Consider the following 23,080-nt stretch of genomic DNA (forward strand, 5'->3'; position numbering starts at 1 on the left):
AATACGCAATGTATAATTATACCATCTGCCTATCACTGTCATACGGGTGGGTGCTCTTTAAATTGGGTAATGCTTTTCAAATACCTTATTACATTTGTTGTGTTGAAATTTAAATGCCAACTGCTTCAGTAACTGTTTCACCATGTTTTGCTTTTGCGTCTAAAGGCTGCTTGAAAGCAACAGGGATAAGGAGTTGGGCTCGTTTGTTTTTTCCTAGTCCCGGTGATGAGCACATCTGGGTGAGTGATAGCATCTTGGCTCTGTTTCCATTCACTACAACGGTGAAGCAACACCGAAAAACCATCCTCATCTTATACACAACTCTCTCTCTGTTGCTGTTGTAAGCTGACCAGGAACCCGCAGGCGGGTCTTCCAGCTCCACCGTTTCATTTGCGCTTGCCATAGTGACTGACTAGCACGGCAATCTGCTTGTTGTGCTAACCTCAGCACATGCTGCTAACAGCGTACAGCGAATATAAGTATCCGGGCGGAACTTGCGCATGTAAACTTTGGTTCCACATTACCTGCATCTATCTACATACAAAATAGAAATTGCTAAATCGACTAGAAAGCATTATTGCTCTCCCGATCGCATATTTTTACTGAATATCGGCCGATAACGAATGGCGGAGGATCAATAGGGACATCCTTACTCAAAACCTAACCTCTCTTAGGTGGAACTAACCTGCTGCGTCAAGTATAAATCCAGCTCTCAACACCACAACATCTCTCTATAAATCTATAATGGCTTTTATATGGATTCACTTTATCTGTGAAGGCGCTGCAAAGAGTAAGCCTATCGCAATATTATAATATTCTTGGTTTTGTCATTTTTCTCAACCATGAATGAGACTCTAGTGAGGGTAAATAGGGTTTAGATAGAATATAGAGTAGGTTTCTTTATTATCATCCATTTATTTACATACATATTTCCTCAACAAGAACACAAGAACATACTCTAATCTCTCTGTGTGTGTGCGTGTGCGTGTGTGTGTGTGTGTGTGTGTGTGTGTGTGTGTGTGTGTGTAATTCATGCATGATGGATTTATGGCTGGAGCTCCCGGCAACTGTGGAGCCCCGGCCCTTTCCCCCACTTCTTACTTCCCACCCTTAGCCCTCCGGGGAGTGTGTCTCAATGCCCCTCCTTCCTCTCCCCTATTTATATCCCAGTAGGGAGACCAGAGCTCATGGGGAGTTTGGGAGCGGAAACGCATCCAAGCACTCCTGAAAGACACTGAGGTGGGTGAGGGCGAGGTAAACAAAGAGTGACAGATTAATGCGACGAGTGAGGAGAGAATATCAGTCTGAATGTGTGAAAGTGGATTAGAAAGCGCAAGTGAGGAGAGGAAAAGTGAAAGAAAGAGGAGATTAAGTAAGAATGAGCAAGTTGGAACGGGACAGGATATGAAGATCTGATAGAAATACACCTTACACTCACCAGTACTGTTACTGGTAGGATTTTCAGGAAAATAAATATTATTCACACTGTCTTCTTTTAAACAATGTAATTTTATTCTGAACATTCACAGTGCTCGTTTTCTTCCCTTCTTTCCTCCCACCCACAGTGTGTTGGGATGCTGCCATGAATCATGTCACAGTTTCTTATTGCAGCATCGTTATGGGAGATACCATTGCAAAAAGTGTTTTCCCACAAACATCTGGATCAATGATTTACAACTTGACAATGCTTGTAGTCGTCTGTGTTGTGTACTTTGTAGCAGATTGTGGCCTAAAATTGGGCATGAGAAAGGTAGGATGCTGAGAGTGTGCTTCCATGTCTACACACTGCAGGATATGAAGATACTTAGCCAACAGCAGTCTCATGAGTTCAGTCTCCTTCGGCACCATCGAAGGGGAAAAATGTGCAAACATAAACATGCCCTTAAAGGAAAGATGATTAGGGGTACAGAAGAGAAGAAGTTCTCCTGACCCCAGGCTCCAACTCTTTCTCTCCGCTGGGAAACAAAGTTCTCTTTTCATTTATCACATGGCCCGGCCACCCCTGCTACTAACGCAGCACAGAGAGATGCTGAGAAAACCATGCGATCATGAGCAGGGGACCAATATGGGAAAGATTATCCTGGAGAACCTTCCCCTAGTGGTGGGTGGAATTTTTTTAGATCTATAGGTGTGGGATAGCTACATGTTTTACAGGTTTATTTACAGGTTTTTTAAGTCCACCCATTGAAGTCAACTACAAGCTCATAACAGGGATACAACAAGCCCACAGAATCAGGGGCAAAGAAGTTAAGCAAGTGCAGGTTAAAAGTTTAAGTCTTGTTGGCTCAACCCCCGCAACTTCTATCAGTGTTTTTTCCTACCGGTGCGTCTGAGCAGACAGATCCTGATTCAGCCACAATACTGTGAATCAACCCAAGGCCACGAGTCCTCAGCGCTAAACACAGCCAGTCAAGGTTCATGAGAAAATTTGTGTTCTGTGTGCAAGTGTACACACACATTCTTCCTTGCTGTCGGAATGCATATGCTGTATATATATATATTTTTTTTTATCTATGTCTATTTGACACATGACAATAAAACATCCAATTCAGATGCATTGTGCAGTGATAAAGCTCAAAACTGATCATTTTTATTGCTCGTCCTTGCGCCCCATAGTACAACTCACACAGACAACAAAGTTTACACACTAAAATTCAGCAAAGTGCCCCTTGCTTTTTCAAATCCAGTTATGTTATTTATTTATTTTAAATATTGACATAGAGCTACTGGCTAAAACAGAAGAACAGTCCGATCGATAGATGCATGACTGAGAAAGCTAGCTTCTCTTTTTGCTGTTGTCCAGTCAGTTCTCTATCATTCAGACCAGTGGGAGTAAGGCCACTGAGTCATTATTAAAGACAAAGGGCGGGCGGATTTATGACAACTCTTTTTTCAAGTCAGGCATATGGATAGAAGGTTACTAAAAAAACCTGCCTGACACATAAATTATCAGGGTCAACTAACAAGTCCAACACTACAGTGGGAGGCTTTATAAGAGCTACAGGACCCAATTTACTGACAAGTCTTGTCAAAGGTGTGATTGGCCCACTACCGCAGCAGCTAAAACCCTTACAGTCTGGTTGTATTTGACGGAGTTGGCCATTCAGCGTGCCGAGATGCTTCCATTTACATGATGGGTATCGATTCTGAAGTAGGGGGAAAAAGTGTATCAATTTAAGACTCTGACTCTATTGATATATTGGTATCACTTTAAGGATACCGGTTAACAATACCCAGCCATACTTGCTAGCAGTCTGCCTTTACTGCTGCATTGCTGCAGTTCTTGGTGCATTACCGCCACCTGTAGATCAGTGAATAGTGTGAAACCATCAGCAGGAATTTGTCTCATTCTTGGTGTTTGTTTCTGTAGCTGCAGTGACCCCAAATTTCAACAATGAACATCAGGAATAAAATACAATCAAGAACAATTGGATAGACTATATGAATAAGGCATTTTAAAAAAAATACTTTATATTAGAGCTGCAACGATTAATCGATTAGTTGTCAACTCTTAAATTAATCGCCAACTATTTTGATAATCGATTAGTCGGTTTGAGTAATTTTTTTAAGACAAAAGTAAATATTCTTTGATTTCAGCTAGTTAAATGTGAATATGTTCTAGTTTCTTCTCTCCTCTGTGACAGTAAACTGAATATCTTTTGAGTTGTGGACAAAACAAGACATTTGAGGATGTCATCTTGGGCGTTTGGGAAACACCAATTCACATTTTTCACCATTTTCTGACATTTTAGAGACCAAATAACTAATTGAGTAATCAAGAAAATAATCAACAGATTAATCGATTATGAAAATATTCGTTAGTTGCCTACTTTATATGGCATGTTTTTGTTGTTTACAATAAAAAAAAGCATTCAACTACTATTACAGACTTGAACTTGTGTGAAAATATATTTGGTGATACAAAGTGGTTTAAAACTTGTCTTTCAGCCAAGAGTAAAGGCTTCTTTGATGAGAAACTAAGAAATCATCTGTGCATGGTGGGTCTCTCTCTCTGGGGTTCCTAGTAAATTGTATCAGCCTTGGCCCAGATGTGATTGACCAATCAGTGAAATTACTCCCAGGTTACGCAATCAGCCTCACGTCTCCGCTGCATTGTGCTGCACCCTGTAGACAGGGTAAAACATGGGGGTACTTCTTTATAATCCCACTGCAATTTCCTTGGAGACACTGTAGCTGCAACTATGCAGCTCAGTTGGCCCCGGGTCTGGAGGGATGGCCTGATTTTCTCACAGACGCCTGTGGCATATCAATTAGGCAAAGATAAATACTTCAACTTAAGACACACTGGCAACTAAAAAAAAACAAAAAAAAACTGAGCTTCTTGTTTGGGACAGGATACTGAGATGGGGTCTTTTGTACAGACATATATGGATATAGTTGTTTTTTTTTTCCAATATATGATCTAAACCAGAGAGAGTATCACTGCACAGGACAAATCTAAATGATGTGTAACATTCAGTTTTACTCCACACTACGTTTATGGATTCAGATATTAACAAATCATTAGAAGAAAAGAGATTTTGAAAAAGTGCTGGCTGTTCCCTCAACAACAATTTAATTTGTCTTTCAAGCAAACAATCCCTGGAGATATACACATCTAGTGCTCTACTCTCAATATTTAACATCTGTCAAAACTCCACTTTGCTATGTTTTTTTCACCTCTTCTTATAATAAACACCGCTGCCAATAAGAGCAGAGGGGGAGTGACTGTAAATGAGGGATGATAATGTACGAGCTTCTATTGTATGGCTGTTTATTCTGGCAGCAGTCTGTGGATTTGAAAAGAGCAGTGTTTGTACTGAGAGGCTGCAGTCTTTGTCTGTAACTCTTTCATCAATAGGGACTATAAACACGGGCCTTTTGGTTACATGGTGCCTTTCTGCTCAGAACATTTTGGACTACAGATTTGACTTTAAGCAAGAAGCTCACGAAACATTCTTATAAATAAAAGATTGTGCCCGATACCCCTTTTTACCCCAGCTATTGTGTTATTGACACGTGGTACCCGAAGGCCTGATAAAACGAGAAAAAGAGATTTTGTTTTTTTCATTTCCCATTATTGTGGTGAAAAATGGTGTAACACTACACCATATATATTAAACACCGTGCAGGGAAAAGGGGTGAATGCAGCATCATAAATACTGCAAATGCAAAATTGAGAGTGGCTGGAAAACAAAACATGACAAATTCTGATGGCCAATTGATTTGTAAATTGTGTGATATTCCTATTGATGATGATCATTATTTGGGATTATTAGTCATGCTGATCTTTGTTTGAAACATCTCACATGATGCAAAATGCATCATAAACTATTATTCATGTTTAATTAAGGCACTTGTCTGTGCTCATGTTTAAATTATGTATTATAAAGGACTCGTTATTTGAGTATTCAATATATAACATCTGCATCTAACTATATAATATATTGTTTACTTCTTATTATTGAAATGATTACAGTTCTTAAAAAAGTTTGAATGTAACAAAATAATTGAAGAGCCTCTTCATCTGCCACCATCAGCATTAATAAAAGATTAAAACATATGACATTGACTGCAATTTTCTCTATTCATTTGGTGGCACCCCATGCACACAACACATGGTTATGGAAAACCCTAATGTGAAGCAAATGGAAATCCGTTTTGCACAAAGCCTTTCAATACACAATAAAATCATCATTTGATCTCATCAAGAGATCAACAGAGCTGGAGGCCACATTACTCAGGAGGGGATCGAAGATGGTGTGATGCTGAGAATGTGTTTGACATTGTTTTTAAAGTTTCACTTTACAATCAAAGATGGCTTCAAAGCTTCAAAATCTGCTGTGTTCTGGAAGTACACAGCAGTGAAGCGAGGCTCATAAATCACAATCCGCATGTGACACAGGCTGCGTTTTTATATATTTTATATATAAATCATGAGTTTCACAGCAAATAAAAAAGCAATAATGTGAAAGAGACTGTAAAACCAAAAAAGAGAGAGTTGAGTAGAGCCGTGCCATGCAGTGGAAATATCTCTCTCTCTCTCTCTCTCTCTCAAATGACAATACCTTAAAAGCATATCTTAATTGCAGTCTTAACTGTCAATTACATACATTTTTAAGATCAGTTATCAAAATGACTGATGCGTGTACTTAAAACAAATGTACATGGACGTTAACTGACCAGCTTTAAGTGTGACAAGCAAGCGTATGCAGTAAAAGCAGCTCCACTGCATGCAGTATTTAATCTTTTTTAAAGTACACTCACGTACACACCATTCTGGGAAATGACAAAATGTAAAATGTCCGACATATATTTCTTGCTGACAACCCTTCATTTTTAAAGCAGATATAGTCTGACTGTGATAAGGTAATGCTGCAAATCTGTGCCCCCCTTGCTGTCAAGGCAATGCTCAACAGAGCTCAATATGACTGATGATTTAGCGAGGCGCCCGGGCCTGGGAACAGCTCCCCTGAATGCTGTGTGAGTCTGGAAGAAGCAAAGTGGGAGAAAACAACACAAACACTTGTCTGCACTATTTCCTGTAATGACAGTAATTAAAACAGAGAGAAGATAGCAGCTCTGCTCCCAAATGGCATGCTAACACATCTTATTGTGTGTGTGTGTGTGTGTGTGTGTGTGTGTGTGTGTGTGTGTGTGTGTGTGTGTGTGTGTGTGTGTGTGTGTGTGTGTGTGTGTGTGTGGAGTTGGCTAATGCAAGGACGGAAGTAATCACCCTGAGGTGTTAATGGCTTTGTGATGCAATGTGAGGACTGTCAGACAGATGGCTAGCAACAGAAAAATTTCAAATACAAAATTCTCTCTGTCAATCTTTTGCATGAACAATATCTTTAAAAAAAATTGAAATTAAAAATCTAAGGAAAAACATGCAGCAGGTCATTGCCCACTAATGTTTTTTTCTGACTACTACTGTTTGTGTTTACTTCTAATTTGTTCTACTAAGCACTTCCTTCTGATGCGTGCCAACAAAGTGTCAAAACTGTCTTGCTGAGCTGTGGACATGGAGATATTTACGTGATTTAAAATTTGTTTAGATGCTTCATGAATTAAATAATAAAAGTAAATGGATCTACTGTAATTGGGTCCATTGACTTGCTGCAATTCTGGCTCACTTTTCATGTGGTGAATGGGCACTTCACTTATGAGAGATCTGGAAACAGCACAGCTCATTAAAAGGAGAATTCCGGCCAATTTTTACATTAATCTTGATCGCTATAAATATGCGAGCGAGTACAGTCGATAGAAGAAAAAAAAACGAGCCGAATTGGTGCGGTCAACACGGAGTAGCTGCAGCTACGTCTACGAGCTTCTACTTAGCTAAAACGGCAGTTGTCGGGGCAAGTTTTAGAGTGCCTTTGTGCCTCTTAACAGACACAAAATTCAATTAAAATGTCTGTGCAACATGAACAGGGCCCTTACGTGACAACAAGATGCGTTTTCAACTCAGACATTGTTTAAATTCACCTACCTTGTCTCTATCCTGCCGGTAGCTAGCTCGCCCTGCTAGCTGCTAGCTGTTAGCTGCTTGCTGCCGTCCGTGATAAGTGTGTTCAGCCAGGCTTACTCAACAGTTCCGTGTGTATTTGTAGCTCATCCATTTTGTGTGTGATTGATCTGGTGTTGGTGAGTAGGAGGCTTGGCATTGTCAACCTGTGTGGTAGTTCCCTTAGCCGCACTAGCAGGCCAGACCGGGATCCTTGCTTCTGATTTCTCCTCAAATTTGTCGCCTCCCGCACCCGAAAACAATCCAGTGAGCGCCCGGTGGTCTGGCTATTTCCTCCAGAGGACAGGTCATGCCTTTGCGACGAAAACTTGAAGTTTATTCCCCCTCAACTATTTTTGAGGGGGAATAAACTTCAAGTTTTCGTTGCAAAGGCATGACCTGGACCATGGTTCATGCTTTCCACTTTTTCCACAAGGCTTTTCAAAAGTGCCATTTTGTACCAGTAGTAGCCGGTTTTCAACACCAGAACTTTTCAAGGCACCCAGGAACCTTTGACCAGGGGAACAGGGACTTAACTTAGTTCCTTAACTATATTTCCTGGCCCAAAAAAGTCCCTGCAACTTTCCGATGGCCCAGGAACTATCAGGGTGAAGTTCTGCAAGGCAGCAACAACATCTGCACAATGATCACACTGTAATGAGGACACATTTGTTGTTAAAAAACTAGGGCTGCAGCTATTGATTATTTTAGTAATCGAGTTGTCTACAGATTATTCCATCGATTAATCGAGTAATCGGATAAGAAATGCTTTTGCTTTATAGTAAATAGCAATAGTAAATATTAGGGCTGGGCATGATTACTCGACGATCGATAATTGATTATTAAGAATTTCGACAATCACGTTAATTTGTTATCGATTAAACTAATGCTGATTGTGTTGCGTAGTGTGAGTCTTGAAGCAATGAAATGAATTTCACAGTGTGGCAGCAATTAAACATTTTACCACCCGGGGGCAATATTTGACTCCATACTCAGTTACCTGGTTGCGAGTTTCTGTTTTGATTTCAAAAGTAATCATGAAGAGGACACGGCGTAGTGTGGCGTGGGACCATTTTGATTTAAAAAAACAACTTAGTTCACTGCAAACACTGAGAAGCCGTGTGTAAGTACAACATGGCCATGACTCAAATGATGTAGCCTAACACTAAACAAAGTGCATCCGACCTTGGTTAATGTCGGTGGCGGCCACGGTGCATGTCAGTCTCAACCTAGCATAAACTCGGCGTTAGCACGGAGGAGCTGCGATGCACAGCGAGCAGAGAAAATTACCCAAGGGACCTGCAAGTTCATTGAGATGGATATTGGAACCAGCATATCACATTCCGTCACGACTGGTAGAAACTCACTACGAAGAACGGAATAAGGTTCCCCGGGCTGGCCAAGTTAGCGCGGAGGTACCTGTGCATCTCGGCAACGCGGGTGTTTTTGGCGGCTGGACTGACGGTCACCAGGTAGCGGTCGCGTCTGACCCCAGATCATGTCAACATGCTTCTCTTAACAAAAATCAGTAGACTGGTGCAGAAGTTGTATGTGAGTTACTGGTTATTTTTCATTAGGCTTTGTCCGTGCCTTGGATAGTTTTGAGTTACATTTTGAAAAAACCTGTCAGATCTAAGTATTATTATGTTTTTGGTTAAGTTATTATTTAACATGATTCTTTTTATTTATTATTTTGGAACAAACGAGGATCTCTGTTTAAGAACGCCGGCTCGCAGCTGCAGGTTCTGCTGCTTCAGAGCACCGCACCTAATCTATATAACTATATATATCTATAACCTCCAGTTTAACTGGTTTAAGTTATTGTTCTTGTAATTAAGATCTCATCGAGGAAAAACACGCTGTATTTTTGTATTTTCATTGCATTTTTAATTTATAAAAAGTTAAATATTGAATTTTAATATAAAAATATTAATGATGAATCGATGGTCGATTGTTCATTCTCCTGACGATCGACTAAGAAAATGTAATCGAATGCCATCCCTAGTAAATATATAAAAGAAATGTTTCATTTTTAGAAAAAGCAACAATTGTATTGCTTAAATTGCATACAATAACAGGAATAGATTCTAATATTTTTCTTCATGCCTTCTGCTTTTAACACTGCATATACAAAAAAGCTGTTCACTAAGCCCAGGTACATGTGACTGTACAAAGCTTACAGCAGGGCTATTCAACTATATTGTTCTCGGACGGACGACGGCACAGAACACACCGAACAGACTCGAGTCACTGACCTCGCCAGACTGTCCAACGGCCGATTATCGGCTTGGTGTGTCAGCGCCTTAAGAGAAAGGGGCTGGTTTGTCTCCGCCAGCAGCTAAGTTTACCGACAGCTTTCATTTTAGCTTGTTTTCTACTATTTGCAGAGTAGCATGCTGTAGTTGTGTAAAACGCTGAAAGAGTGATGTCACCTTGTGTAACTTGTCCGTTCGGTGACACACTGTCCAGAGTTTTCATTTTTTGCAGCTTGAAATGATCCCAAACCTTATGTCGTTTTCTCTGCCTGTCCCTTCTCTTAGCCCCTCTTAGCCTTTTTACACACCGCCACTGTGATTTTTTTATATATATATATATATATATATATATATATATATATATTACTAGTTTTCTAATAATATACATTCTTTCTTGGTTTTCTAATTGTATTTGTGCACCGAATAACTTATAAAATAGCTCAAAGTATAGTGTTGGCAACAGAACATGATTTGTCCGTTTCAATTTAATTATGTACAGCTCTGTGTCATTAGCTTGTACATTAGCATTATTGTCAGTGTTAGGTTTATGTGGGGCCAACCATTGAAATAAGAAAAAAATACTGTCAAACATCAGCTTGTCGTTTTGTTAAGAAACGGCAAAGTACTGTGTGTGGACTTTCCCTTTAATTGCTTGTCAACATTAGAGGGTTTTTTTCTGTTAGTAGTTTACATGGTATATTGTAGACGGTCTATATATTCAGCACCCTGAAGAGTCTTTAATCATGTCTCCAGACACTTCCACTTAGCTACCCATGTAGTACAGATTCAACCTGTCATCCTTTTTTTTTTTTTTTAATACACAGACTGATACTGGATGTTTTATGCAGTTTCTATGCATTACGTTGGGACTCATATTTATAGAATATTGATTGTGTCGATTGTGGAAGGGCAGCTTTTGCTATAACTTTATCATTGTCCTGTATGTGAGGTAGGCTATAAGCTTATTTTTTCCCTGTATATTTCTGCTTGAATTTGACTTATTCTTTGAAATGATAAAAGTTGATTCAAGTAGTTCTTATGATTATAAATATTGTAAATGCACAGTATTTTAAATAGTCTTTAACAATAATGGAATATGAATTCATTACTCTATATCATAAGCATTACTATTCATCCTTGACATAGGGGATAGAGGGATGACAAAATGATGTTGATCCCAACTCAAGTTCAAAGTTGAAGTTGCCATGGCAGTGTGGACGAGTCCTAGTGGTGCTATGGATGAAATCATAACAGCCAATGAGCTTGCATGTCTACAGATCCATCTCCAAGAAAACAAGCAAACTATCCACCGATGACAACAGTGTGATATGGTTGAAAACTAGTAAGTGGACAATTTGGTATTGTTTTGTCAAACTGATTCTATTCCGTTTTATATTCTCATTACACTGATCCAGAAAGCTACATGAATTATTACATTTTTATTTCCTGTAAAAACAGCTATTCTTCACAAAATCATGAACTGGATCTACCATGCCAGTGATGTCTGTTCATATAAAATGATTGCGATGGATAATGGCAGCCATACAAGACAAGTTGATTAAGACAGCTGTGGAAAAATCCTGTTCGTTGATTGCCAAAAATCTTGAGGCACATTCTTGCTCAGTATATTTGTATATTTGGGGAAACAAACTCCAAATATAAACCTCTTTTGGAGGGGGGGCAATCTTACATATGCACGTACAGACATAATCTCCTTGTGTAGAGCAACATGACAACAACACAAGAACATGCAGGATGAGTAAACTTGTGTTTCTGACGTTGCGATAGTTTGTTACCAGCAGTACAAGCTGCAGACATGAAAAACGCATTCCAGCGTAGCAGATAAATAGACCACATTCTGTGCTAGACTGAGGAATGTACACTGCTGAGACAGTGACTTACTGATCAGAGATATTGTAACAACAAAAACATCTACAAAATAATAATACACAACCATTTGTTCTGCACTGTTAACGAGCAAACCGAACTAAGCCTTATTTGTTCTGAAAGTATCAACATTTCACACTCACAAATGAAAGGGGAAAAGGCAAATGTAAATAATCTGTGCTCCATATTCTTAACTTGATGGGAGAGTAGGGTCTGATATGAATTCCAACTCAGCTTTATGGAGGCCCAGCTTGTCTCCTCTGGGCAATAAAGTGTGAGATTTGTTTTAATAAAGATGAAGGATTAAAATGAGTTATTTAAGTGTTATTAAAATGCCACTCACATTAACCAGCCAAACCCACCCAGGTTAACCAGATATGTGTTGTAAATCAAAGCAATTGTCATTAAATCATGTTTTACATTTCCTTTGGGCTTTTTCTGAACCATGACAGGCATTTTCTCTGAGGCTCCGCTGCGCACCACAAAGCACTGGACTTTCCTCTCCACTAGTTTAACAGCAACACAGTAAAGTTATACAGAAAATTGGAAGAGATGATACACGTACAGTCAGTCCCTCAAGGATTTCGCGGCCTTTTTTTGAGATTGTTGCGGCCCAAAATGCCTGATTTCGCAGGAACTTTTGTAAAAAGATTTCGATAAAAGTTGCGATGTCTTTTGTATGTTTGTTACAATGAAGTTGTGGGAGACAGTGAAAGTTGCGATTTTCTTTTTGTATAGTTCTTTAAAAATAAAAAGGAAACTTGTTTTGGGGAGAATAAAACTACTCTGGGCTGAGATTTCCTAGTAACCTTACCAAAAAGGCTCAGGATGCTGCAAATGTTGGTATAATATGAAAATGGCTGGTGGATTTAAGACAAAAAATAATAATTTATTGAAGGACTCAAATTTGAACATATGTGTCAGTAGCTTGTTGAAATTTGAGTTACATTGTTAGTTCATTTCCTATCCTGGCCTGGGACACACATTCATACGGTTTCATGAAGTACTTATTGGACTTTAACTTATCATTGCACTTACAATAACGAGCGCAGCTGTCCTCAATTTAGGTCATCGTGTCATCTCATCTCCTTTTTTTCCTGCATCCACCGTGTGTGTGTGTGTGTGTGTGTGTGTGTGTGTGTGTGTGTGTGTGTGTGTGTGTGTGTGTAAAATCGTTACAGCGTACATTGATGTTAAAATGTATACAGGTTGGCAGGACGGTCTGAAATGTTTTACACGGTCTTTCACTGTATGTTTTGTTGGTAAATGTGAGATGTTCGAGTCACATACGTCTCGTCTTCACATCACAAACAAGGAAATGATCAACCCGTTCTCACTCCTGCTTGGTCATTGGCTCTCAGAGTGCACGTGGGACTGCTGTGATTGGTCGAAGTCGCGGGAAACTTCAGGTTATTGGTCAAATTTGCGGAAAAGTTGCGGTGATTGGTCAAAATTGCGAGTCGCACCAAATTCACGGTGATTGGTTGAATTCGCGTGAATTGGCGCGATCGCGACATCGCAAAATCCTGGAGGGACTGTACAGTGCTGAATGTTAAAGTCGTCCAAAACAAAACCGTTTTCCTTCCTGAATGCTGCAACATGGAACTGAAGGGTTAGTGTCGCATTCTCTATAGGCAGACTGGTTACACAACCCTGCAGATTAGCGTGATTTTATGGCCAACACTAATCACTCCTTATGTACACCCAGGGCCCTCTTTGACCTTACATTGTTGGACCAAATGAGGAGAGTAGAGACAAGAAAACAAAAGCCTCCTGCTGTTCTTTGTCCTGATTTCACACAGCTAGTGTCGGCGCTCAAAGGGTAATTCCAGCAGGGAGTCAGTGATGGTCAACTCTGAATGGCCTAGTTCACTTTGGACCACACAACTATACAATAGAGATCAAAATTACTGTTGTTCTGACACCTTTGTTGTGAGTGAAATGAAGAGTTATAGTTAGCCCTGTTTTACCACTTTCTAATCAGTCATTCCTTAAAAAGGGGTTTAGAAGTTGTAACTGTCTTTATTAAGTTAATTAATCAGTTTGTAATGCTTTATAGATGAGTTATAAGCCATTTTAGCACAATGCTTTGCATTTTTATTTGCTCTTTAAAGTGCCCATATTATGAAAAAATCACTTTTTCTGGGATTTGGGGTGTCATGTTGTGTCTCTGGTGCTTCCACACACATACAAACTCTGAAAAAAATCCATCCATGCTGTTTAGAGTGAGATACGGTTTCTGAATGTGTCCTGCCTTCAGTCTCTGGGTGAGCTGTTCAAAATCGGCACGGCTTGTGTCGTCACAAGCCGAAACAAGCAGGCTAACCGCAACCATTAGCTCGTAGCGTTAGTGTTAGCATGCTAACGCTAATGCTAACGCTGGCATGCTACCTCGTCCTCAATAGCAAAGCACTGCTACAACACACACAAGTTCACCATAATCTACGAAAGAACTACTTACATGTGCGCCCTCATTTAGAAGTCTCCCAGCTAATCCTGCCTTGTAACTGACCAAAGTTGTAGAAACAGCCTTTCTTTTACTGTCTATGGAGCTAGCTAGCTGACATGATCTACATCTGAGCTACTGCGCATGTGCAGTGCAATCAAAGATAGTACAGAAGAAGAAGAAGAAAAGAGGTCTCACTCTGTAGCTAAAACAGAGACCAGCTGAAAAGAGGATCTGCAGCAGTGAGAGAGAGCACTGCAGTACAACAAAAATATGGTGTTTTTTGAAAATTAAACCATGTAAACCTATTCTGGTACAACCTTAAAATACAATTATGAACCTGAAAATGAGCATAATATGGCTGCTTTAAGTCATCAAATGACCCTCCAATGAACAGTTTGACCACCTACATTCTAGAAAAGGATTCTGCAGAGGTTTACCTGATAAATTGAGGACTCCCTAAACCCTGGCCCTGTTAGTTACTGTTGCTATGCCTGTCAAGCTTTCCATTCTTGCACGTCTGCAGTTTACAGTGATAAGTGGCAGATTAAACACTAAAAAACTTTAGTAATTTTTTAAACAATGGGTGTTTGATTTCACAAAGTAGAAAAAAAGCAGGCTTCTCATTTCAAATTTGCCAGCTGAAATGCCAAATGTCGCTGGCAAATGTTATTATCTGTAGCTAGCTAGTTAAGTTAACGTTAGCTCCATTAGGTGGTGTAAGAATTTTTAATGTTTCCAGCTGACTTATTCAAAATGGAGAGGAAAGTAAGCATCCTCACCAGTTGATGGCCTGTGTAGAAGAAAAAAAGTACGATAAAAGGAAATGTAAGATTAGACTGTTATTTTGTTCCAACATAGCACTGTTTGGCTGCTAAGCTTACAGAAGTTCATCCAGTATTTTTTCACTTTAAACTTTACAACAGAGAAGGCTTTTAGGATGAGGACTAACCAATGTGTTTGGCAAATGAAAACGCTATCTCTGGTGACGTTTACTCGGATTGCTGAAGTGTAGGGCTGAAACAATTCCTCGAGAAACTGGATTACTAAAAATCAGCCTTAGTTAACTATACGGTATAAAGTGCACTGTGTTTTGCACAGTTGATTACTACTGTCGCACAACGCACTTACCGCTGGCCAACTCGACTCCCCGTCGAATGAGATTGCACAGGTTAGACCCAGCGCTGCCACTGGCCACTTGCCACCAGCCCGCTGTGACCCCGGGTGCTTGGTCTTGCACTGGATGAATTTGAGTTGCTACGGCCACTAACTGAAGGTTCGTCTCCGTGAAATCTGACAGCTACAGTTACTGTAGCATGGAAAATAGCAATACAGGGCACTGAATTTGATTAATTTACAGTTTATCAGAGCACAAATGTGACCAGAATCAGCATACCCCACGGTGCCTCCACTTCACTTCCAGCCGCTAGGAGACTACTACTTCGCCGGGAGGAGAGCAGACGGCAGCTACGGAGACACACCTTCCGTTAGAAAAGGTTTTCTTTAAACCCCAGAAGGTAATATGGCACTTAAATGCATTAAATGGGTTTAGGTTTTATAGATAATATTATTGTATGCAATTTAAGCAAATCTTTTTTTCTCTTTTGTGTAATTACTATTGCTCTTTAATGAAGCAAACATATTTCTTATCCGTTTGCTTGATTAATAGCTGCAGCCCTACTGGAGTGTAAACTTCTATAAATCCAATAAAGAGCAGGACAGAGCTGTTAATGGACCTAAACTCTGATAACATCCTGGACCAGCTTATACACAGTGGATGTACTTATTTTTTAAAGTAACCTGTAACACAAATGTAACCTAGTTAATTATGTGCTCCTTCGCACATAATTAACACTTGGTGACTACTGTAAGCTAGTAAGCTGGACATGCTAATGATTGCAGCTTACATTAGAGTAGATGAACACAGTTTAATTAGTTAACCTTTGCTGTTGTGTTTTTGGTTTTGGAAAGGCTTATAAAATGACACGAATTTCAGTCAGTGTGAAAGTCTGCTTTTGAAGAAAAATTTGAGATTCGACATCTCGGTGAACACTAGCCACGGGATATCATTATCAACCAACCTCTGGTAAAACAAAAATCATAATCAGATTTAATGTGGACTGGCTCTCCAGGAACAAAATGGCTAACTGCTAGCTTGTCAGAGATGTTTTTTTGCTTCCCGTGCGTGTTATTCAGAGGGGATGGTACCTGTCAAGAACAGGCTGTCAGGATCTCAAGCATCGGCAGACCAAACATACCCACGCAAACTGACAGCACATACAAACTGGGGAATGAAGTTGAGTTGAATTGAGCCTTTGTTAAGTTGGGTAGAAAATGTGAAATAGCGCATTATGTGAAATTGCAAAATTGGGTAATTTTCTAGTTTTGCATCTGTCCAAAGTCGTTTTTGCCCCACCATTTGTTTCCACCTAAAAACGAATGTGATTTTTGGCAAGCAAGTCAGTTTTCACATGGGAAGCTTTTCACAGCAGCCTGTTGTTGCGACTCATGAGGAAGACAGGGAGAGACAGGAAGCCACAAATGAGAACAGAAGCTGTTTACATGGCCTTGTGCATACCAGACTGTCCATGTACATGCTTGGATTATCCTCAGGGCAAGCGGTCAGATGCCCCAGGGCCAGGGACTGCTGTTGTGCATGTAAACACATTTCCCAAAAATTGGAAGTAATGTCAGTGCCTCTGTGCATACACACTCTCTGCAGGTGAAATCAAACTTTAAGGCCTCACAGTTTTTACCCAGGGGCACTTGTCACCAAGTTGAATCCGCCTGTGTAGTTATAAAGAAGAAATTGCTCCTGAGTAACTTATAAAAAAATGTTTGTGGGTTAAGGGTTAAACAGGCTTGTGCAGTGGAGAGCTTATCTCCTCAAGCATTATGCTGAAGAAACATTATAGTGAGGCAGAGAGCATCTGAGGTCAAACAAAGGTTATCTGTTATGTCCACAGGGGTTTAAGTGTAATCTTCCCATTCTAAAGCGACGTTAATACATGGAGAGATCGATTCTAGACACAGATCAGCCAAAGAGCATCTTTTACAGCTCGACAAATGATGTGAAGCTGTGCACATAGCAGAGAGAGAGGAGCATAGTGCTTGTCGTGCTCGCTGCAGTTTTAGGAAGAACAATGCATTTCTGATTTCTCAGCCTCGTCGAGTTGTTAAAAAAATCAGTTTCATAAACATGAACACAGATGCTTAACAAGCTTAAGAATTTCCGTAGTTTGGGACCGGATGCTATTTCAGTATATCTTGCTCCTAAGGGAAACCAAGCTGATACATCCCCTTGAGGGTTGTTTATTTTATCATCTTAGCAGCAGGCAGAGAGGTTTAAAGGGTGTTGTAAAGTATCTCTGTAAAATTTACTTCTTGGTGTGAACAGCATCAGATAAAAACAGCCTAATTCTGCAAGACCATGTTTATGATTGTCTTAAAACTGTTGAAAGTTGAGGGTGGTAAGATAAGTGCCTCCACTGAAGGACCAAGGCTAAAGACATAGACTGAGATTACGATCCAGTTGGCTAACAGTTAGCAAACTTCACTAAGACAAGCAGAGGAGGAAAAATCCAAACGAGTCACAGTGCAGCTGCCATGTCTGGTAAGTCCAGTCAACCAGAGTGGCTGCTTTCTGGAAGCAATTATTGCTGGCTCACACTGACACTGAAATTACAACTATTACTACAGTTTGGTCTAGAATATGAGATCCTGGTAGATGTTGAAGGTAGCAATTAAGTTCACTTGCTCCGATTCCTTTTGACCAATTTCTGAAAGGAAAAAGAGTGACACATTATGTGTACGAACAATCATACAGTCCTTTTCTCTTAGAATATTTGTTTTGTATAAGTTTGCAAGGCCTTGTGCATTAGAAATTACTCAAAATACTAATGATTCTCAGCAATGTAGAAGCCATTAAGGGGCCTACCGTGTAATCGAGGCCCAGTACACAGTGCAGATAGGTGACACATCTATCTAATAAAGCGGGACGCCTCTGTGTGTGTGTGTGTGTGTGTGTGTGTGTGTGTAGAAGTAGCCTACACTGTAAATAAAGCTTAGTAGTAGGCTATACAGTGGAGTTGCATTTTAAGTGGTTCGGGGTAGAGATGCACCGATTGACCGGCTGGTGACCGGAATTGGCCGATTTTCACGTGACCAATTTTATGCCGGTCAAATGCTGTAAATAAATACACCTAAATTTGAGAGAGTGCGACTGATTTTTACATCCAGTCGCACATGTGCGACCAGTAAATTTGCCCCTCTTTTTTCTTTTTTTTCTTTTTTACACAAACGTGGAAGGGGCGCGTCAATGAATCCGGAATCTGTATGAGTGTGAGAAGGATAGGAAATGGCCACTGTAAGTGGCTAATGTGTGGACGTCTGTGGTAGGAGACAGATATCACAACCTATGTGTGTCTGACGATAAGCAAGCGAACTATTGACTCGTTCAATAGATAGCGTGCTAGTGCCAGAATCTAGTGTCACAGTCGGATGATGATTCAGAGTCAGAGGCGGCCCGCGGGCCACATATGGCCCGCCAAAGCTTTCAGTCCGGCCCGCATAATAATCATGAATTCAGAAAATGTGAAGAGGAAAAAATGCGTTTTGGTATTTAGCATTTCAAGCATTTACAGCAGGTAACATTACTTGACACAGGTAGAGCACAAACCCAGCCCCGTGTATTTGCATCTCTATTCACATGCCGGGATTCTGTAACGCGATGCCTCGCTCCACACACACAGCTGAGCCGAGAAGTGTGTGCATTACAACACGCAGTATCTGACTGGAAACGATGCAGAGAGGATTACCAACGACCGCTGGCGCAGATGAACTAACGCTAGGCTCGTTACTGTAAGTAGGCTAAAATAAAACCTTTGTGAGTAAAAAGTCAATACTTATCAATGCACTCACCTGTATAGACAGGCATAAACATGTAGAAAGCGATATTTCAATCTGCACTGTCTGCTCAGTCTACTCTTGTCCACCGCGCTGTTTTACGCAAACACAGCTCTACTCTGCAAATAGAATTAGTTTACAAACAAGCTAAAACAAGAGCTGCCAGTTTGTAGTCTAACTGTTTATCTTAGTTTACCACGAATCTTAAAATTAGGACAAATTCTTGTAAACTGCTGGCTGAACAAACCATCCTCTCCGCTGGAGCGGTAAATCTATGGATGTATTAAGACTAAAACAGATGCACGTGGCTACTTAATATGCACGTGAATGACGCAATCGTTATTTTTGTGTTCTTTATTCTTGATGATGATGCTGGTTGTATTATTTTGCAACAGCATCATTTCATTGCAAATGAGGCACACATGACGAATGCGTAGCCTGCTTATCAGTCCATTCATCATTGAAGCTTGTGTTTTCCACATTAACTTTTTCGCTTCAGCCTGTTTGACAGTGACATTTTTACCTGACAATAGGCCTTTTTCCTGCAAGCATTTTCCAGCAATCAGGACACTGCCTACGACAACGACGTTTCCATAATCACAGACTTTAACCATCACTCCTCAGTGAACTGCCTCCTAGTCTGAGATCATTTTCTAGTTTAAAAGCCCGTTATCATTATGGAGTTTCCATGTTTTTTTAGGAGTTTGCTCACACTAATACATGTAAAAAAAAAAATATAGCATTACTTCAGTTAGAAAGTGAAAATATTGAACAAGCATAGGTATTTTAGGTATAAATACATTTTATTTTCTTTAATTGGAAGTCCGGCCCCCAGAGTGTCTGCTTAGAAAAATTCTGGCCCTTGGAAAAATGTAGTTGATGACGTCCCTGTCCTAGTGGAACACAGGAGGATCTGCTCTAAGGGGGAGTGAGTAAAGGCACAAGTTGTTTAGGCCTACTTGTTCTAGTGGAATGGTATTGGCCAGTGCCCCTAATGTTTACATACATTTGTTAAGTATTGTTTTTAAATGAGAAATGACCGAAAGGTTACTAAGCACTTTTTTTATTCTGAATGTATAATATGTTTTTTTAAATATGTGTACTGTCATGACAGCGGTGGTGCTGTCGGTTTACCTTCTATGTTGCATCTTCAAAAGTGCACAATAAAATATGACACTGAATTTGAAACAGCACATTGTAATTTCTGCATCTATTATCAAAGTATTTATTAGTAATACAATGGAAATTAGTAGAAATGTGAAATTTTGGTTAGCATGTTGATTTACGGTGTGTGCCCCTAAATTTTCTGGTTGCCCCCCTAAAACTTTCAGTTGGGGGCCACTGTGCTCCTAGTGAAAAAAGTTAGTCTGGAGCCCTGAACAGGGCGAGTACTACTTGTCACTCAATCTTAGGCAAAGTGACAAACGGCGACGAAAGCCGCGACATGACATCCGCACTCACGCGGGTCCTGTGAAATACGACAGCTACAGTTTATTGGAAAATAGCATTGTGGACACTGAATTTGATGAATGTACTGTTTATCAGACCCCAGATGAGACAAGAAGCTAACGTTAGCGAACGCTGCGGTGACGGTCCCTCTGCCTTTGACTCCCTGCTGCAGGAGATGCTGTATTCCTCCGACATGCTGTATTAACGTTACGGTTTTAAAAACGTTTTCCAGGTTAGTGGGGGTGCATACCTCTCAAAACCAACATGAAAAACGTAGCCAGTAATGTTCACTCAGCGTTTCGTTTTGTTGTTAAACTGTGTGTAAAATGAGCGGTGACGTTAAATCACCCTACGGTACCTAGGGCTGGGACGTTTACAGCATTACCGCGGTCAGGTGACGACTACCGCGGGTCTGAGCTCGTCACCGTCATCACCGCAAAAAACCATTGGCCTGCACATGTGTGCATGTTGTGTCTAATGACATGGATTCATTGATTCTGATGACATGATTCATTGATTCTGACATGGATTGTGTCTGATGACATTGTGTCTTACATGGATTCAAGAACTTCAAGATCAAAACTTATCAAAAGATGGGGCAAATCCGCCCTTTCGCGAGTTGGGGAGCGCAATATTCCATGACACATAACATTCCATTCGTATTGACTATTAGGCCTATATGCGAGAGTAGCCTACCTGTGTAATGTCTTGTATCAGAGAAATGTCTTTTTTTTTTCTACAGTAGGAAAGGCAAAGACATTTCTCCGTTCTCAGCTGAGGTAGACACATTAACGTTGCAGCTGCAGTGTTTACCATTGCACATTAGCCTAGCAGCTAACGGAGTTTCCTTCTGTTTATAGCTTTATCCCGATAAAACGGCACGGTTGAATTTCAGCCTGCATGCATGTTTTGCGTAGCCTAAAACAGAGCGGCTTGTATTGGTAGAGAGAGCAACAAGTTAGCGGACTGTCGAGTCGCCCTCTCAGCTCTCTGTCTGCACAGCTGCTAGACGGGCTGCACTCTGGCTGCAACATGTTGTAAGGTTTAAGCCGATGTTTTTCGGGCGCAACGCCATTCACTTTACCGGCACTAGTGACAATAGATAAAGCCACCGTGTCTTGAGAAGCTCTAGCTTGTTGTTTTATTGTTCACTTTTAACTCACTTTACATCAACTTTGCTATCTCTTTTTCCTCTTGCTTTTCCTCACTGCGTCACTCATACGTTACCGCTCGCGACCACACGGGCACTGACGTCACTCACTTAAGGCACCCTGCCATTTTCCCTCTAACTTACGCTACTCTCATAAGGGGGTTGCGGTATAGCGCTCTAGCGGGAACCGCGGTAAGAAAAAAATCCATACTGTCCCAGCCCTAACGTTACCGTCTATGTGTTGGATGGTTTCAAGGTAACAGTCGGTAGCTAACATTAGCAGATAAGCCCGTTGACAGTGACGTTATTGTTCATATTTTGGCACAATGTTTCTGACCGTAGTAGTGGTCATAGTGACTGAAAGTGTGATGTGAGATGCTAAAAAGAAACTACACGCTGTTTTCAGGTAACGTTACTTTTTGACGTTGTGACACTACTGTGAACACTTCCAACAATCATGGTCAAAAGTTATCTATAAAAGTAGACTATTTCTCTGGTCTTGTATCCAAAATGAGTTGGTTGTCCAGAGGTCAGGATCACATGCTTTTGATTTGCTTCTTCTGTGAATTTAGCATATTTGTCTTTGTCTGGTGGGCCAAATTGAGACTGGGCCAATTTTATTTCCTGTGGTATTAATCAATCGGAAAGTCTCGCCAATTCATATCATTTCAATATTTCAAGACTTTTCCACAAAGTTTAAAGGAAGCCATACGTGATTAATCCTTTTTCGCTCAAAAATTCATCACCAACACGCTGTTAATGAAAATTAATTTCCGGTTATTCAAGCTCATGCTGCTGGCTCTCCAAAAACCAATGTTCCTTGAAATTAGCTGTTTCTCATCACTATCATCCAGGGCATTGATCCATTACCTGAGCTCAAATTGAACGGCACCTTTTCACTCTAATTAAGAAAATAGCTTCATGAGCACTGCCAAATGGCGGAAAAAGAGAATAGAAAAGACAAGAAGTGGTACAACTTACAGAGAGAACAGCACAACAAAGAGGGAGGAATGGAAATGAAAGTGTCTCAAAGCTGTGTTCTACTCCTCATTAGGTGCCGGTCAAGCAAATTACGTTAATTGTTTTGTCAGCATCAATAGCACAAAGGGACTTTTAAAAAGGTATAATAGACATGCTGTCAATCAGTGTTTCCAATATACCAGGCTTGGCAGGTCTGAATATAGAGCTCTCCAAGTACATCAGTCTTTTAAAAATGAAATTCAGTCCAGTGTGAAAAAGGTACGATTGGTTAGGAAATTGTTATCAAATCAGTTCTCATGTTAAAATCAAAATGCAGAACATACAACTGATTGAAGTAGATGCTTGAAGGTATAACAGGCAAAACCAAAATTTAGGAGCTCATAAAGAACTTTAGGGGCACAATGAAAATGTATCAAATAATGTGTTTTTTCTTAAAGGACAATTCCGGCGCAAAGTGAACCTAGGGGTTAATAACATATGTGTACCGAGTCGACCGTTCTCTG

The 23,080-nt window shown here is 40.3% G+C and overlaps 1 long non-coding RNA gene across 1 annotated transcript; it reads right to left on the reverse strand.

Annotated features, from left to right (window-relative positions):
• Positions 1 to 591: 591 nt before the first annotated feature.
• Positions 592 to 19,828, reverse strand: LOC116064361. Its single transcript, XR_004108508.2, has 4 exons — positions 19,609 to 19,828; positions 13,294 to 13,299; positions 1,944 to 1,950; positions 592 to 602 (listed from the first exon to the last, which is right to left on the reverse strand). It is a non-coding gene; the product is annotated as an uncharacterized LOC116064361 (long non-coding RNA).
• Between the last annotated feature and the right edge of the window lie 3,252 nt (positions 19,829 to 23,080).

This window comes from Sander lucioperca, chromosome 1 (assembly GCF_008315115.2).
Source record: "Sander lucioperca isolate FBNREF2018 chromosome 1, SLUC_FBN_1.2, whole genome shotgun sequence".
NCBI classification, from domain to species: Eukaryota; Metazoa; Chordata; class Actinopteri; order Perciformes; family Percidae; genus Sander; species Sander lucioperca.